Here is a 19,609-nt window from a genome sequence, read left to right as displayed (position 1 = left end):
GCAGCTCGACTGAAGAAATTACAGCTGTACTCATTTGCATACCGCCTACTCAGAGGTGATCTCTGCCTGACATACAAGGCCATGTCCAACCCAGAACTGATGGACATGCTCCACCTAAAGAAAACCTTATCCCCGCAAGCCACATGCTCTAGGGATCTAAACCTCACCACAATAATAAATAGAACGTGCTGGAGGGATAGATTCCTGTCCCAGAGACTTCCCACGCTTTGGAACAATATCCCAATCTACATTAGGCAGAGCTCCTCTCTAACTCTCTTCAAAAGTAATCTTGACAAGTGGATGGGAAACAGAACGTTTACCTCGGGGATCACTTCAGTGGCTCTGCTGGACAGAGGCACAGGGAACTAATCTAAGGGGGCAGCGAAAGCCAACACATTCTGGCTAGGCTTATAAATGCCTTTGGGCAGATAGCCTAGTACCTACCTATGAACCTATAGAAATATGAAAAACGTATGCTCAATTGTATAATTAGCAATATAAATAACACTGAACATCTGTAAAGATGTATAACTTACAGTGCAAAAATCAAAGACAGTTTGCATCAAGAACATTTAAGGTTTTACCTGATGCCTTGCAACAGTTTGTAAGTTACTTGTTTTTTTGAAATATTAAGTATATTTCAAAATATTCTTTATTTTCATAATTACTGACAAATAGCTAGCAATATCTCAGGTACAATGTGATATAAATGGACATTATCAACACATTTTCTATCTCCCACCCCAGCATATCATACCTTACTCCTCAACAACATGTAGGGCACTTGGCTACGAAAATATGAACATAAATATGAAAATATGAATTCACAACAAATTAATTGATTAGTTTTTTACTACATAATATCCAAGATTAACAAGCGTAGTGTAATTTTGTTAATAGGTCTTTACACTTTTTAATATAATATTAGCTGATAAGTCACTTGATTAAACAAGTCAGGCCCAAATAAGGGAAGGACACCATAAGGAGCTATGATTGTGAACTGGAAATATGCAAAAATGGCATCACAGGCTTGAGTGAGTTAAATATTTCTTTTCTCTGACATTAGACTTACTATAGACTGAGCCACTAGTATTAAATCTTTCTTTTCTCGATATTAGACTACATGTATAAATTTGCAGATGATTGCAACACTGAAAAAATTGCTAACAACTTTATGTATTCTAGCTACCTCACTCAATTTTGAGAAATTATGTGATAAAACACATCTAAAAGACAATTTTACAAAATCTCCAAGAAAAATTCACCACTAGGGCCAAGCGAACAAGAAAATACAATAATCCAAAATTCACGAAATATCACAAGACCACCACCAAAGAATGTTACCACAAAAAATGTTTAATCTGTGCTTTCATAAACCACTTCCTTCAGAACATACAAACACTGAATTCAGACTCCAATATAAATACTTAGTGCAAGTAAAACATTAAGCCATTAATTACAATCAATTATCATAAATTGCTTGAGTTTAACTATTTAATTTCCTGTTCTCTAAAAATCAGCTAATGTGTTTGTTTAAACCAGGTGGGCTGTCTGCCCCTAGTTTTATCTGCCTAAAACTTCCCTAGTTACTACCTGAATCTTAAAATGTCCACCTCTTTTGTCAGTTCGAACTTGTTCTAACACAGTAAAACAAAACTTCTTAAAATTCTTACAAATACTAGAGTGCTTAAATAATGCATTATTTTCATCTTTGCGTCTAATAGCGCTTAAATGTTCTTTAATCCTATAATTTAAATGTCTAGTTGTCATACCGACATAGAAGGAATCACAATTTGAACATAATGCAAGCTAAATCACCTCTCTCATTTTGCAAGTATACCCGTGTTTAAAATTAATATTATAGTGAAGTGTGCCATCATAACAAAAGGGCTCTCATAATTAAATCTACAACAGGAACACCCATTACATTTATAAGTCCCTTTGCTCTTGTTACTAGTGACAGGAAGAATTTTAGTGTCACGTGTTTCTTACACTTGCTTAAAACTTTGAACTTTAGTATGAACAAACTGTAGTGTACTTCCTAACATGTGTTCAAAATCTTTATGACTACATATAATTTTCCAGTTATCAGAAATAATATTTCTAATACTAGAAGCATCTACAGACATATCCAAGGACAAACATAGGACATGAGAGTTAGTCCTATAATTCCCATTATTGGTCTTGCTTTTAACAGTGAAACCTTCTCCTAAAATAGGTGGTAAGGAAATATTCCTTTTACCAATAATTTCTTTAGCTGTCTCCTCTAATAAACCCACCGGATAATTCCTGTCTATAAAAAGTTTGGTAATAAATTTTACTTCTTTCCTAAAACTCTGTCATTACTAATCATATGAGAAGCTCTAATATATTGTCCCCTGGGTATGTTCTGCTTCATGTATCCTGGATGATTCCTAGTCCAATGTAAATAACTATTAGAAAAGTTGTTTTCTTCCGTAAATGCCACTGTTAAATTGCTTCATAACTGGATCCCAAGCAATTGTATGTCCAAAACGTTGACCTTGTGTCCAAAACTACCTAATGTAAATCTTTGTAAAATAAAATATTGCTAAAACCTTCCATGGTGGTCAAAATCTCATTTTCCCCACCATGCAAGTAAAAGGTTAGCAAAAGCTGAGGCTACACTTGTCCCCATTGCAACACCTCTTTTTTTGTTTATAATATTTGTCCTGAAAGAAAAAATAATTATTAACCCGAATAATCTCGTTGCCTCACAAAATCAACCCCTTCCTCAGCAGGTATAGAGGTAAATAAGGAGACTATATCAACTGTAATAATAGTGATGTTACCAATATCCGATAACCAGCTTAATTGAAGCTGCCTAGTGCGCTTTAAGAAGTCCCATGAGCCTCGACAATAAGAAGACACTTCCTGTACTAGTGGATTACAAAATCTGTCATTGTACAGTTTGGTAATCAAGGTATCTTGAAAGCCATCGATTTAACTTTAACTGAGGCAGTTTTGTAAGACGATGCCTTATATAAAAATCTAGGAACTGAGATTGATGTGAATTGTAGCTTTAACAGTGATGTTTCAAAGTTGTTGTCTATTCTGGCAAGAAGTCAATTTCATGTTCTTAGCCCCTTGCATTCCCCTAGTAATGTTGTATTGGAAAAAAATTTTTTCTACTTTATACTAAATCTTAAAGAGTGTTAAAAGTGTTCACATGGAACTTACAAAAAGTGTCTGAAGATATTGCCTTTATAACCTCTTAAATATAATTTTAAGTTTGGCAGTTTATTAAAGCTTTCACAAGAAACCCATGATCCTGAACTGTTGCTACTATACTTTGTGAAATGATACATCACTTGTTCTATTTATCTGTTATACTAAAAAGGATACATCTGTTTTTCTTTTCTCTACTTTATTGCATAGTGCAAGTTGCTGTCATGTTCTATAAGGGAGAAACATGATACAGAAGTTAAAGAAAGAGTAAAATAAACAAATGCGTAACAGAAAATGTATTTATCATAGGTCTTAATTGCAAACACCAGACACACACACTAACAATACATGAAAGTATATTTAAACAACTGCAATTATATAGCACTTAATGTATATTCAGTTTAAGATTATTGCCAAGATCTACTTAATCATTCCACCTATTACTGAAACTAGCATTTTTTTTATTGTTGAGAAATGTATTCAAATTCATCCTCCTTCGTTACTCTCGCTCAACCTCTATTACCTCTCATTTCCTCTTGTGCTCTCATTCATCCTGTCACTTAGTTCAAGGCTTCAGATTGCCAGCTGATTTTATTTTCACTGCTAGACTTAGTCTCTAGCTGTTGTCTTTGTTTTCAAAAGCAAAAATACCTAACACTGTTTTAAAAGCACCTTGGCCAACTGAAATAAAAATCATATGCAAAATGAGGTAATTACATCAGCTTGTTTTATTTATAAAAAAATAATACATCTAGAAAGTTGAATATTAGCAATATTAATTCACATGTACATTACTTAACTATATCATTCTAAATAACATTTTTAATGCAAGGACTTCATTCATTATTGTTAGCAATACACACCACATGTCCAGCTATATCAACGCTACATATAAACTCGCTTTACATATCTGCCTTTCTGCCCAGGTCTCCACTGAAAAATGGGTTCTCTTAAAGCCAGCTGGACTTTCCCAGTAAACAAATATCAAATAAAATAAATAAAAAATAAAAATTTTCACTAATCCTAAAGTTATAGAGCAAATTATAAATGTTCCTACATTTATATTAATGAATACATATTGAAGTGAAAACCCTTCAAAACAAGACTCAAGATATTTTGTTTTCTTTGGTATTGTCCTTTTTTCCTCAGTACTGAAAACATAGTTACTTATAATTTGTTACACTTTGTACGGTTTTCTCATGCCTTTCTGTACCAGCTAATCATACTAAATGTGTTTTCTTTCTTTCCACTTATCACATAGGAACTGCATGTCAAGAACGAGTCTTCTATGAGATGTTTTTGATTTAGAAGAGGTATTATCTGTCTAACAGTGATAATGGCACACTATCAGCTTAGTCATCTCAACTTCCTGTCTCATAATTTTTTTTCTCTATGTATCTGCTATCAGAACAAATCGGGTTCCCAGTATTTCTGGAGATTATTTTTCTCTATTCATTGTAGCACAGCAAATTACACAATAATACATAATCCACCTACTTTCACATTCTTTCTATGTGTGCATCCAGGGTAGATATGGAAATAAACATTTTTTTCTTTTTGTGAAATGCTAAAGATCCGTTGTAATTAGTGACCACAGTACTGCTATCCATGGTATTACTACTTAAAATAGGAGCACGAATACCCTTTTCCCATTTAAATACTACCTCATCAATTATTTCTCTTAAGTCATTGGGGTAAGATCTCCTGGAAAAAGAGAGAGAGATGTTGAGGAATACTCTTTTAGAAAGGCATACCCTAAACTTCCTGGTAACTATAGTAACCATGCGGAACCAACCAAACATGATAGTTTCCATGATGGTAACAAGGAAAATATACACAAAAAAATGCAGAAACACGGCTTTGTGCTACTGTTGAAGAGAACCAGGAAACTATGCCATCCAGTTCAAACAGGGAACAGAGAGATGGGCCAGCTCCTTTAGAACAAGCAGTAAGGGAATCCAAACATATTCGGAACAAGAACCAACAGACTAATTCCAGGAGGTATCAGGAGTCGAACTAAATGTATTTGGGGCAGGGGGCCAGACTTAAAAAGAAATACTACAACAATCACAACAGGAATTAATGGTCAGTGAAATCACTTTTATTGATACTGATGTAGGAAAGTATGAAGGGTGGCCACGGTGGTGCAGTGGTTAGCATCGCTACCTCACAGCAAGAGGTTCTCTGGTTTGATCCTCGGCAGAGGTGCCTTCTGTGCCGAGTCTGCATGTCCTCCCTGTGGTTGCGTGGGTTTCCTCCTGGTGCTCTTGTTTCCTCCCACATCCCAAAGACATGCTGTAGGTAGATTGGACACTCTAAATTGGTCCTAGGTGTGAGTGTGTGCGTGTGTGTGTGCCTTCTGTGGAAGGTTAGGTGCCGGGCTGGCAACTCGACACCGTAAAACTCCACTGCCAATCATGAGCGGACAGGTGATCCGCTGTGGTGACCCCTAAGTGGGAAAAGCCAAAAGAAGAAGAAGAATGTAGGAAAGTATGAACAGTTTTAAATGATTGTGGAGACTTTAAAGTTTACGCTTTTTACTTTAAATATATTAGTTCAGAACATGCTAACATACAGGCAAGGGGTTTAACATTCATTCCTGCTAGAAGAGCTAATATTGTAGACACTTTAATTGACTTAAAAATGTCTGCACACAAATTGAACATGGCATTATGGTTTACTGACAACAAGGCAACATGTAATTTTTACTGTTTACACAGACCCAGTGTTTTTAACCCACCCTCGAATTAATGTTTGCAAGTAATTATTTAGAACAACCTTGCATTGTGAAACATTTTAACTTGTCTGATTCTGAGAATAACTTATTTCGCAAAATAGCTGATGATAAAAGCATTTGAATAAGGAAATTAGAAAAGGGGTAGTGAGCTGGTTATTATGGGCTGTTTCCAATAATTACAATGGATTTTTAGCTTTTGACAGCAAGAAAAAAATGTTTATTTGCACATTTACTCTGGACAGTAGTGCAATAGCCAAATGTATTAATGAAAATTAGAAACTATTTTTGGCTGATACAGCTATATTGAATAAAATTGGGGTTAGGCCATAGTTTATTTCTAGAAGAGACACAATCTTTAAAAATGATTTAGAGTCCAATAGGAAGATGGAAGGTGATGCAATGACACAGAAACAAGGGACAACAAAATGTGGATGTTATTTCCAGTGTTCCAATACTATGACGGGGATAGTTTTTTTTATTAGAGAGACCACATATAAAATAAATGACCATTTTTCTTGTTATTCAAAACGAGTGATATATTTGGCTAAATGTCAGCTTTGTCTTACATTTTACGTAGGAAAAACCTCCAGAAGGCTCAAAGATCATATATATGAGCATTTACTAGATATAAGAAAAAGCAAAATTGCTAATGTTTTATATAAACATATTGTTGATTTCAAACACTGCTGCCATAACAGCACTGGTTTCCTTTTGGTCTAGCTCACCCCCCCACTCCTCAATCCCCATGGTAATGCTGGTGCCAGTATAGCGCTTTAAATATAACCCCATAGTCAGTGCCATTATGGTACTTTAAAGATGAATCCATGCTGTCTAGTGGCTCCACTTCCACCACATTTGTGCTCATCAGTTTAACATGCCCTTTTGGCCATGTTCACTGCCACACCATGGTGGGAATGGCCCTTATACCTCTCAACCTCTTATTGCAAGAAATCTGGACAAAGCCTGGTGAGGGTCAAAAGCCCCAAAATAGGGACAGTTCTTAAATATTGCTCTTATGAACGTAGAGCATTGCTAGATAACAGATTTCATGTTAGAGTACATTTTCTGAAGGATATTAAATCTTAAACTCAAATGTCTGTCATTATTTAGTGACTTCAAACCTCAGTTATTTGCTAAAAAAAACCACAAATTTTATGAGGAACAGACCAAAAATATGAGGCAAAAATCTGGAAATTCTGAGAAAATCTGAATGGTTGGGACATATGTCACTTGACCATTTTGATGCCTTCCTGAAGACATTTTCTGGAAGACAGATAGAGAGAGCACATGGCTAATTAGCATACACCACCCCAAAGGGTCTATATTACCAGATCAAAACTTTAGTTTGTCGAATAACTAAAGATCAATCTGGTAATATTGAAATCTAAAAACTGTGAACGTCTGATTTAACGCAGGGAAAGGATTCTCTTGGCCACATCAAAAAAAAAAAAAAAAAGACTTTTAAACCCAAATCAAGTGGGGGGCTGCATCCCCCACACCCCCCCCCAACAAAATGTGCCAACTCTGAGATTGCTCTACATTGGAGGAAATGGCATAATCCTCATAACGGCCAAGGGAATTCTTTCCTTACGTGAAATTGGCCATTCGCTGTTTTTGGATTTCGATATTACCAGATCGATCTTTAGTTATTCAACTAACTAAAGTTTTGATCTGGTAATATAGACCCCCCCCCAATACATCATTAGAATTCATCATGGCCATGGGGCCAGTCCTTCATGGTGCCTCACATCTTTGTGATGGTGGACCATGCAGCACCACGTAAGGGTACTTGCTTAATAAGCAAATGGTAGCACAATGTGTACACTTCTCTGCACACATTGTTTTTCCATAATGAATTCAGCCCATGTTTTCCTGTTTGTCTGGGAATCCTTGAACTATTTTAGTGCATGAAGTGCTGCTCTGCTGGCTTTTAGTGTCTCATATTTTAGAGGAGGGAGTAGGTTATAAACTACTAATGAGATACATTTTCTAGATCCTCGGGTTAACCTCCTTCTGTCATTTCCAGTATGCAGATCAGGGCAAGTCAGTTAACTAGTCCAAATCTAATACAGACTATTATGTATAATGGATATTCTCTGTTAAAAATGAATAGATAAAACAACTGTATATAAATATATCTAAAATAAATACAAAGTTATTTTGCTTGAATAATTAACTGCCAATGGAAGCCATAAAACTAGAAGTGTGGGAGTTTGGTGTAATGGCTAAGGTGTTTGCCTTACAGACATAAGGTGCAGGGTTTGATTCTCACAAGGCGTAATTGGCTAGGCTTAAAATAACCCACAAAGGCAGTTAGCCTAGTAGTAACCTATGAACCTTAAGAAGTAGATCTGTTAATTTTAAAATGAGTAGGACTAAAACATCAAAACCTCAAAAAAAAAAACAAACAAAAAAAACAAAATTGAGACAGCCTTGTTCTCCACACTTCGATGTGCTGGCAACAGACTATTTAGAAAATTACAAAAAAAAACCTGAAATTAAGTCCTTAGTGGGAATCATATACGACATCAAATGTACATGCACAGAGATTCCTGGATTTTGTAAACACAAACTCCCTAGACCAGATACTCCATACACCATCCAGGGGTGCAACGATAATGGATCTGTTCATCATTAATATGGGAGAGTGCTGCACACCTTCTACTGTAATGCCTTCCCCGGTAAGGTCAGACCACAAAATGGTCTCCTATGAAGCAAAAGTAAAACCTGGACCCCCAACTAAAATGGGAATATTCAGGAACTATTCTAAGGCTAACCTCCTGCTATTAAATGAGAACCTGACAAATTTTCAACTCCATTAAACCCTGAGAACACTTCTGCCTATGCAGAAATGTTCAATGAAATCCTGTACAAGCATGTTAATAGCTGTATAGAGGCAGCTGTACCCACCAGGAAGAAGTACAGAATTAACTCAAAAAACAAGTCACTCTGGTGGAATCACAAAATCAATCAGCTGTATAACATGAGGAAAAAAATCATGGCAAAAATTATGAGGTGCAGCACCAAGCAGAATAAAAGCACTGTCATCAAACTAAACAAACAACTCAGAGGACAAATAAAGTGTATCAAAGCCAAATTTAAGGTACGTTTGGCCTGCCAGGTGAAGGACAACCACAAAGCATTCTTTAGCTACTATGTCCACAACCTCCAAGGCAATACACAATTGTCTGCAGAGCTCATTGTAAATGGAGCCACCTATACTGAGCCAGAAGATATAGCAAACCTCCTGGCTGATAAATTCAGCTCCAACTTTACTCCTCTCACTCCCAACCTTCCCTCAGGAAATATCATCAAATATAACTCCCCCTATAATCACTAGGGAACAGGTCCTTAATGCTCTCTCTAAGACCAAGAACACTGCATCAGTGGGCCCAGACAATATCCCAGGATGCCTTCTAAATAGCATGAAAAAATGACCAATCAGGGCCTCTGGAATTACTATTTAACTGTAGCCTCCAAACAGGCTTCATGTCTTATGATTAGAGAAAGGCAACAGTCATGTCTCTGCACAAAGCCAGGCCAACTACAGACCTGGAAACTACAGACCCATAAGTCTCACTAATCTTATATGTAAAGTCATGGAAATGATCAATAGTGATATAGTAAACCTCCAGACACTGGACCCAACCCAGTCTGGTTTCGTCAAAGGCAGATCATGCCTACTCAACTTGGTGGACTTCTTTGAGAAGGTCACCAAAGCAATGGATGAGGGCAAAATCATTCACACTGCCTACCTTGACCTGGCCAATGCATTTGACACAATACTCCTCTACAAAGAGGCCAGTCACAAGTGGAGTCCCTCAGGGATCAGTCCTTGGACCGCTCCTTTTTGGTATTTACTTCTCAGAAGTCAAGGCCAATCTCAGTGGTCTCTGGCTGACTAAATTTGCAGATGATCGTAAATTAGAAGCTGTCATGGAATCTCACACTGACACAAATGTTCTCCAGGATGGGCTGATGCAAACACAGATCCATGGACTGAAACTAACTGCCAAGAAATGCATAATAGTATCCTTTGAAAAGTCATCCATCCCTGGTAACTATCATATTTACAACACACCCGTTAGAGTTGACCCAGTAGCCAGGGAGTTAGGGACACACATAGACAGCAATCTAGCCTTTGATCATCATGTCTACAATGGTGAGGAAGTCATTCTATGTTGCACAACTTATAAACAAAGGTATGGAATCTAGGTGCAAGGAAGTCATTGTTCCACTGTATTCGGCATTCATCAGACTTATCACTGAGTAGAATGCCCCCTTTGGTATGTACCTTACCAGGCATATATCCCACAGCTGGAATGTCTACAGAGAATACAGGGTGTAAATAATATATCCTATGCAGACTGCCTCAAGGCCCTATCCCTGTATTCTGTCTCCTACATGCTTTTGAGGGGAGATCTATGCCTGGCATGCAGGTCATTGTCAGACACCACTCTGATTGACCTCCTGCATATCCACAAAACAAATAGTACCAGAATTACCAATTCTAAAGACATAAACTTTGCCTGTGATATAAATACCACCTGCTGGAGAGATAGATATGAATCCCAGAGACTACCATGTCTATGGAATAAGCTCCCCATCCATGTGAAGCAGAGTTCCTCCCTAACCCAATTCAAGTGGAACAAGACAATTGGATAGGAAACCAGAAATTCATCCCTGGTTTGGCACCTATGTCTCTAATGCAACAGGTAACCTGTAAATGGTTCCTCTCCTAGGCCCATGCTTTCACTTATCAAGGGTGTCAGAACTTCCCTGGTTTGGCACCTATGTCTCTAATGCAAACAGGTAACCTGTAAATGGTTCCTCTCCTAGGCCTATGCTTACACTTATCAAGGGTATCAGAACTTGTCAGAGATTTGGGATTATGGCTAGGCTTGAAAAGGCCTTTGTGCTTGTTAGCCTAATAAACACATATGAACCTATAAAAGAGTATATGATACATAACCAGCTGTCTATATAAACTTTTCACTAATTAATATTCAAAGTAAAGTTATTCAAAAAAGAAAAACAATACAGTTTCCACCATTTTCAATAATAGGAGCCTTTATTTACATTTAATAACAAATGATTTTATGTGGGAAAAATGAAGTAGTTTTTTGGTTCTTGCCAACAATTATTTTATACTTAATTCAGATAAGAAAAGCATACAGATATACTACATCAACATAAAAGGCAATTGTACGTAGTTTACTTACAAACCTATTCATTCATCTAAAATGCTTAAACATATATCATATCTATGAAAATATTATTAGCTGTTCTTGTGATGCAGACTATTTATGTGTCTGTTACCAGACAAGCCAACACATCAAATTTAGCTGATAGTGTGCTTATACATAATATAATGAACAAGTCCACTATGCATTAATGTGGACTGTTTTGAATTATCTCTTCTGGAATGTGCTACTGATGGCACCCTCTGCTTTGTGCCAGTATGTGCGATTTGGAAAACATGTCAGAGCTGGCATATTAATTGAACATGGAGAAACTATATAATAGGAAATGAGGGGTTTTGGATTCAGGCCAGAAGGGAACAAAGTAGTTAATGTATTTAATATGTTATAAGAGTGACACTGTCCATAGGGCAAGTACTGAAGTGGTGGACTGAGTAGTGTATAAGTGGAAATGTTTAGATGTTTGCATACATAATTAGTACAGAAAATGTTTTTGGTTTTAGGAGTAAGGTTTCAGTCTTGACCATTTGTTAAGCTTCCACTATGAGAGGACAAAAGCAAATATACAAGAGGATAGGGATCCCCAAACTGCATTCGCTGAAAACAAACCTGCCAAAAAACATATTTTTCACATTTTTTTTTTTTCTGCAAGGGGGCAATCCCGTCTCTGCACTCCTCCATGAATGGATCAAGCTTCTAATGCACCTGGAAATTATATATACCATCTCTGTGGTTATCTCAACTTAATAAGGGGGAAATTCCATCAAAAGCAGAATCGTTCTCAGCGCAACTTGCTGACAGTGATTTCTTGTGACTCCACTCATTTATAGGTTAGCCTAGAGTGAATGAAACTCAAGCATTTAATCTTAATCCACCAAATGGTTACCCATCTGTTAAATACTTCAAGAAATATCTCCTGAGATACAGCCTTATATTTATATTTTCCACTGGCATATTTGTAAGCAGCTTTCATCGGTTTTACTTGTGTTTCAGTTGGAATATATAGCCATTAAGACAACAGCAGAGTGATTTATTTTTAAAATAATTTTGAATATAATTTAAGTTAGACAGATAAGTCATCATGAAAGAGATTCCTTTTTGTGGGATTAATATATGTGAAAATTAACTCAGACTTCTATTGTTTTTTTAAACTACAGTGTTGAAGATGAATGTTTAAATTGCATCTGTAATATTATGGAAATGTAGACCTCATAACCTAAATTACATCCAAAATTGTCTGAAACTGATGTACTCAAAGTGTGCTGAGAATATGAAATACTAAAATGAACAATTTGCAAGTTATTAATGTTTCTAGAAAAAAAGATGTTTTAAAATATCCACAGGAATATACTAAAAGATAAGGATATTTAAGCAAAATAAAGTGCCACAAGCAAGCAGCTAAGCAGCTGAATTTTTTCTTGTTTTAATTGCTTTAGAAACAACCAAAACACCTCCCAACTGTATCAAATAGGTTCATAGGATCATACTAGGCTATCTGCCCTAGGGCATTTATAAGCCTAGCCAGAATGTGTTTGGCTTTCGCCACCCATTTTAAATTTATTTTGCTTGTTTTTTACTGAGTTGTGTGGTCCAAATAATGGGGTGCCACTATTCCCGAGTGACACCCCTTCATTTTCAATTTTTTTTCCAGGTTTAAATTATTTTTTGCAATTTTTGAGCTGACGTCATCACGTGCGTGATGACGTCAGCTCCGTCAGCCTGTTGGAATTAAGCTCCAGGGCTTTCCCGGCTGGCTGGCTGACTGTTTGAAAATCTGCGAGCGCACTGAAGCAGGTACTGTTTATTTCTTTCCTGGCTAGCAACTCTGTGTTGTGAGCACCGCACTGAATGAATGGAGTTAGAGTTGAAGCAGGTACTGCTTATTCCTTTCCTGGCTAAATCTGCGAGCACCACATTGAATGAACAAATGGAGTTAGACGTTCCTTTCTGATACTGCTTAACTGAAGGAACTTGTGACAGAACTGTTCTGGGCTTGTTCAGCTGCACGGACATTTCTCATCAATGGAGGTTTTAAGGTATCTACTGTTTTAAACTGGTGTGTGTGTGTGTGTGTGTGTGTGTGTGTGTGTGTGGGTGTGTGTGTGGGTGTGTGTCTGTGTGTGTAATGGTGAATGAATACCCTTTCTGCTTAACTTGTGAATGAAATGTTCTAGGCTTGTTCAGCTGTACGGACGTTTCTCATCAATGGAGGTTTTAAGGTATCTACTGTTTTAAGCTTGTGTGTGTGTGTGTGTGTGTGTGTGTGTGTGTGTGTGTGTGTGTGTGTGTGTGTGTGTGTGTGTGTGCGTGCGTGCGAGTGAACAAATATCATTTCTGCTTGAACTGTTCTAGGTTTTAAGGTATCTACTGTTTTAAGCTGGTGTGTGTGTGTGTGTGTGTGTGTGTGTGTGTGTGTGTGTGTGTGTGTGTGTGTGTGTGTGTAAACAAATATCCTTTCTGCTTAACTTATGAACAAGCTGTTCTGGGCTTGTTCAGCTGCATGGACGTTTCTCATCAATGGAGGTTTTAAGGTATCTACTGTTTTAAGCTGGTGTGTGTGTGTGTGTGTGTGTGTGTGTGTGTGTGTGTGTGTGTGCGAGTGAACAAATATCATTTCTGCATTTACTGTTCTAGGTTTTAAGGTATCTACTGTTTTAAGATGGGGTGTGTGTGTTTGTGTGTGTGTGTGTGTGTGTGTGTGTGTGTGTGTGTGTGTGTGTGTGTGTGTGTGTGTGTGTGTGAGAATGCCCCCAAGCGAATACACCTGGTGGCTAGAGGTACTCAGGCTCAAACCCTGTACCTTGGATACAGGTAAAAAGAGCCTAAAGTCCACCACTTATGAATGTATGCCTCATATTTTGTTTTTTAGGATTTTTGTGGCAAATCACTAAAGGATTGAATTCACCAAATAATGACAGGCATTTGAATTTCAGCCTTCTTATTCTTCAAAAAATAAATGGTAACACACAACCTTTTATTCTAGCAATTTTCTAAGTTTATAAGATCAGTATTTGAAATTTGTTCTTGTTTTGGGGCTGTATTCTTCCATTACTGACTTTGTCCAGGTTTTTTGTGCTAAGAGGTTGAGAACTATGGTGAAAAGTGAGAACTGAATTCACTAAATGATAGCAATTTAAGTTTCAGTCTTCATGTCTTTCAGGAAGCTGCTGATTTGGCATAGTGGTATGTTGCTTTGACTGTAGTGCACAGCATCCTGGGTTCAAGACATGGTAGTGAAATGCATGGTGGTAATACAATATTTTATTCTAGGCTGTCTAGCAACATTCCAAAATTATACAAGCAATGATTAAAATGTGTCCCTGTTTTTTTTTTCTTTTGCCCCCCCCCAAAAAAAATGAAATTGAAAATAAGTGTGAGAAGCTGTGCAAGATGCCTATGGCTTTTATCTATCTATCTATCTATCTATCTATCTATCTATCTATCTATCTATCTATCTATTGTGTGTGTGAAAGTAGACTTTTATGATGGAAATGTTCTGAATTGGGTATGTTTGTCATTACTGGTTCAAGTGTTTTGTTTCATTGCCTAATGCCTACTGGAAAAATGTTCAAACAATTAAGTGCAAGATGTGATTTGTGTGTGGAGTTTTGTCATTATTAGTTCATGCATTTTGTCTCATTGCCTACTAGAAAAATGTTCAAACAATAAATTTAAAATGCACTCTAACTTAAGTCTAACAAGTGTGCTGTATTATACAAGGAATATAACAAAGTCAGGATAGTGTATCAAAGAATGCATGTATGTTTCTTGTTTTGTGTGCAAGGTGCCTATAATTTGAAAACAGCCCAAAGTTAATCTTTATCCAACACGGCTAGATGCATTTTCTTTGGATGTGGTGTGGGTTTCAATGCTGTTTCAATGAATGTAAGTTTCAAGGGCAGGGAATTTTTAATGCCAAGTCTATTTTCATTGTGAAGCAGGATTGCTTTGTTTAGCAGATATCTATTAGTGTTTGTGCATTGTGCTATAACATGTGAAAATAAAATCCAAATAATCATTGTAGAAGTGAAGCAGTATGCACACATTAGTGTCTATGGTAAATGGTGCAAAATAGCCATTAATGGGACATTGGAATGGCTGCAGTGTGACTAGTGGAATAGTTTGGTTGTCCTTCAGTTTGCGTTTGAAAGTTGGTATTCCACAATTCATTTGGGTGAGTGGGGTTACATAATTATGTATGTAAGTTTTATGTTAATCAGCATACAGATTTTTACCTATTTTTCATGGGCCTTGTCCAGATTTTTGATCTTTCCAGGTTGAGAGGCATGGTGCCAAACAGAGGCTATGGTGTTTCAATTTGCACTGTAGTCACAAATTAAATTGATATAAAAACAACCAGAAATATATATAATACCTTTCTTGGATTTTGACCAAAACACCAGCCAAATTCAAATAATCTTCACAATAAAAAAACAGGGATTATAATCTAATAATCACTGGTTTTGCAGGATTTCACCCATCTTGCCTTCAGTCAAACACCTTACAGCAGTGTTTTTCCATCTTTAGTTGAATTAAGAAATAGTAGATTTTTGTCTGTAAGTTAATTTGGTGAAAATAATAGAACCCACATGACTTGCATCCCATACCTGTGGCTGTTTAAATGGTCATTAAAATGTTTTTACCTAGATATATATATATATATATATATATATATATATATATATATATATAATAAAATCCTCTAAAAAACTTATTTTGAGGATACTATTACAGAATGAAATGTGCTATTCTTTCACTTATTCAGAATATTTCTACTAATGACTGCTTTTTGTGACTTAATACACACTTACAAGTATAATGTACCCTAGAAAACTGTAGCACAATAAATACAAAAAGGAAAAATGAGGGGGACTGAAACCCATGTGTCATATTTTCAAAAGAAAACATTTTACCAGTAAAGCAACTTTAAGACATAAAAAACAATAACCAAAAAAAAAAAACCTATGTTCTAGAATTAACATTTTGTCTTGTATTCGTTGTTCTCTCTCTCTCTTTTAAACTCTTCTAACAGTTTTATTTTAAAAAAGATTTTCCAGATCTCTTTTACGACTGGTTATTTTCTAGGGATTGGGAGGGTGGCCTAATGGTTAAGGTGTTGGCCTTACAAGCACAAGGTGCAGGGTTGGAGTCTCACAAGGGATAATTGGCTAGGCTTTAAATGGCTCACAAGGGCAGTTAGCTTAGTACTAATCTATGAACCTATTACTGAGCTTTTCCACTACACCATTTAAACAATTCCCTCTAATCTGATTTTTCTCTTTTCATCTTTTAAGACTTCCTGTAGTCAGCATTTTCTCTTACTTGATCAGCTACTGTTTGATTAAATCACTTAGACCTCCATAACAAATTGTCTCAATGTTTACAATATTTCATAAGAGGAGGGCATGTTAATAGCTGCTGATGTTTTGTTCACTCCAGTATAGTCCATACCAGCAGATACATGATAAAAGACTTTTTCCAGCATGATAACAGTAGCTGTAAAAGTCGATATTAACAGATCTCCCAACACCTTTTTCAATTGTCTTGTCTTTTATAATGAACAAAGTCTAAACCATTACAAATACATTCTAATATAATGAAAGTAAACCTGGCAATATATCTGCAGCTAAATACTGTACGTTTTACTGATCAGCCATGGAAACCTATGAAGCTATAAAAGTTATATTTAGTGTGATGTATATGCAGATTCTTCCTCATTAAACACATAGTGATGAAGCAGACATGGTAAAATACAGTTTATCTAAATGGTGACTTGTTTGTTTTTTTAGGGGATCCCTAAACTGCGGGGATAGGGATGGTGTAACGGTTAAGGTGTTAACCCCACAGAGAAATGGTATAGGGTTTGATTCTCACCTGGAATGCATGGCTAGCATTAAAAAAGGCCCATGTGGTCATTAGCCTAGTACTAACCTAGGGGTAAACCATTGATCTTTATGCATATTAAGGTGTCTGAGGCTACTTTGAAGACCAGAAGGAAATGGCTGCCCCTCTACACTGGAATATCAATATTTTCATATCTGTAATTAACTAAATGTTTAATCATCAAAGCTAATTGTTAAGAGCATAGATGCAAGTTACTTCAGACCATGCCAGTAACTGATGTGTCATTTGTTAGCAGGTGAAAACTGTTACTATGGACACTGTGCATGTCATTTCTTTCATTCGACACATGGGACCATGACAGTGAGAATATGAACAACTTGCTCTGTGGACACAATCTTACAGAAATTAGAAGAGTAGTGGGGAGCTTTCAAGCATTTAAATTGTGTGTAAAATAGAACATTTAATGCAAGATGGATTGAAGTTGCATGCTGTCACTTGCCTTGGGGATTAAGACTTAAGTAAGATCAATATGTCATGAAGCAACAAAGCTCATAGTCCTGAGATTTCACTTGTCGTGAACCTCTGGCATGTTAAGGCGAAAGTATCTGTGCAAATATGCAGTGGTCTCGATTTTAATGATGGAATATATACATGTCAGAGGAAAGTAAGTGTAACTATCTGGTATGGATACTTTAAATTCAAATAAAAAAATAAATGAAAAAGTAAACATTAGAGGCAAATGTGCCATTAAAGACTGTTCATTCTAGACGTCTGCATGACAAGTATACAATTCTTTACAACTAAAAATAAAGGTTAGTTTATTGTATTGCCAACTGGAATAGTCCTAGAAGGCAAATGTCATTGTGAGTGTGAAAAGCTTTAAAGTTTCCTACAGATATACAAAATACGAAGCATCTGTGACTCGCATTATAATTGCACTCAAAAGCTAATGAGTAGAATTAAAAATCTATACACTTCTATTTTTGAGTTATTTAAAATTGCATAACAGATTTTAGAAAGCAACTGTATTCTGTTACTGTCAGTAAATTCTAACCTAAACATCATCTCATTCTATGTTAAACATGCCTGGACAAGGGCATAAGGAGACACAGACATTTGTCTGTAGGTTATCACTATTCAAAATCATTGTAGTCTGAGGTCTAGTCCATAGGTTCTCAGAAACTATTACACTGATCCTCCTGTAGCCAAGAAAAAAAAAATATTCAACCTTCTGTTGACATCTGAAAAGTACTATGAGCATCTCAGTGCAATAAGACATCTACTGCACTGTTTTTAAGCTCTACATGAGCTTAAATGTGATGTTTTCAAATTGATTCATAAGTTGCATTTGATCTATCATTTTGAAGGCGGTGGGGGCATTTTTTAAAAATATTTCACAGTCCAATGATTTATCTTCTGAGGAAGACAGTTTTTATTCCTGTTTTTCTGATATGTAGGAAGGAGGTCTAGTAAATGCACACTGTCATCTCGATACATCAAAAATTGTTACAAAAAGTTCTTACATGCCTACTTTTTCACATGAAGGTATTAAATGTTTTGGCAGCATGCTGAATTTTGCAATAGAAAAAGCTTATAATGAATTTGAAATAAGAAATGTGAGCTAGTTTGTAATATGTCTAAATGAGAGTGGAAGGAATTATTATTGTCAAAGAATAAAAATGTAGTTATTAAGCCCTCCGATAAGGGCAATAAAATTGTTGTGATGAATGTTCAACTATATTATGAAGCATCTTCAGGATAATACTGTTTATGAGATTAGTAATTTATCTGAGTATAATAAAGCTGTTGCCAATTTCAATATTTTGCTTGAGAAGGGACTTAGCTTAGAATATTTTACATGTAAGGATTTGGATGTTAAATTTCAACCTTCTGACTGTCAATTAGCTGTGTTTTACTGCCTTACTATGATTCAGAAATATATGCATGATCCCCCTGTTAGACCTATCATCTCTGCTTGTATATATTTTTTTGTCTAAAATTGGTTTATTTTTGCATAAGTTTTTATTGGCTTATGTTATTAAGTTGCCATTTTACATCAGAGAGACAGGGGATTTCTTAGATAAAATTTCTATAACTAAATGGTCTTCGGATATGTATTTCATTAGTGTAGATGTGCGTAGTTTGTACACAAATATTAGTCATGAGAGGGGCTTACCATTTGTTAACTATTTTTCCCCCTTGTCCAGTTATATACTAGAATTGTTACAATTTTGTTTAACAAACAACTTTTATGTTTAACAAGTGTTTGTATCATCAGTTGAAGGGTACAGCAATGGGGGCATCTTTTGCCCCCATGTACACCAATCTATCTACAGGTTTGTTTGAGTTGGGAATTCTTTATCAAAATGATTTTTTTAAGAATTTTGTAGTTGGATATTATCGTTTTATTGATGATTTGATTGTTATTTGTAAAGGAGGGCATGAGATATGATTATATACAAACTAAAAGATTCGGCCTCTCTTCTGATGGGTTGCAGTTAGGTAGACAAATAACTTTTTTAGATGTTGATCTTAGTGTCAGTGTAGATAATGTATTTTCCACTACTATTCATTGGAAATTTGAAGATGGGGGACAGATCTTGGATGGTCATAGCTGCCATCCTGCCCATGTTCTTGATGC

This window comes from Protopterus annectens, chromosome 15.part0, assembly GCF_019279795.1.
Source record: "Protopterus annectens isolate FY-2018-M chromosome 15.part0, PAN1.0, whole genome shotgun sequence".
In the NCBI taxonomy this organism is placed as follows: Eukaryota; Metazoa; Chordata; order Ceratodontiformes; family Protopteridae; genus Protopterus; species Protopterus annectens.
The sequence above is the reverse complement of the archived record's forward strand: the minus strand, read 5'-3'. Positions refer to the sequence as shown.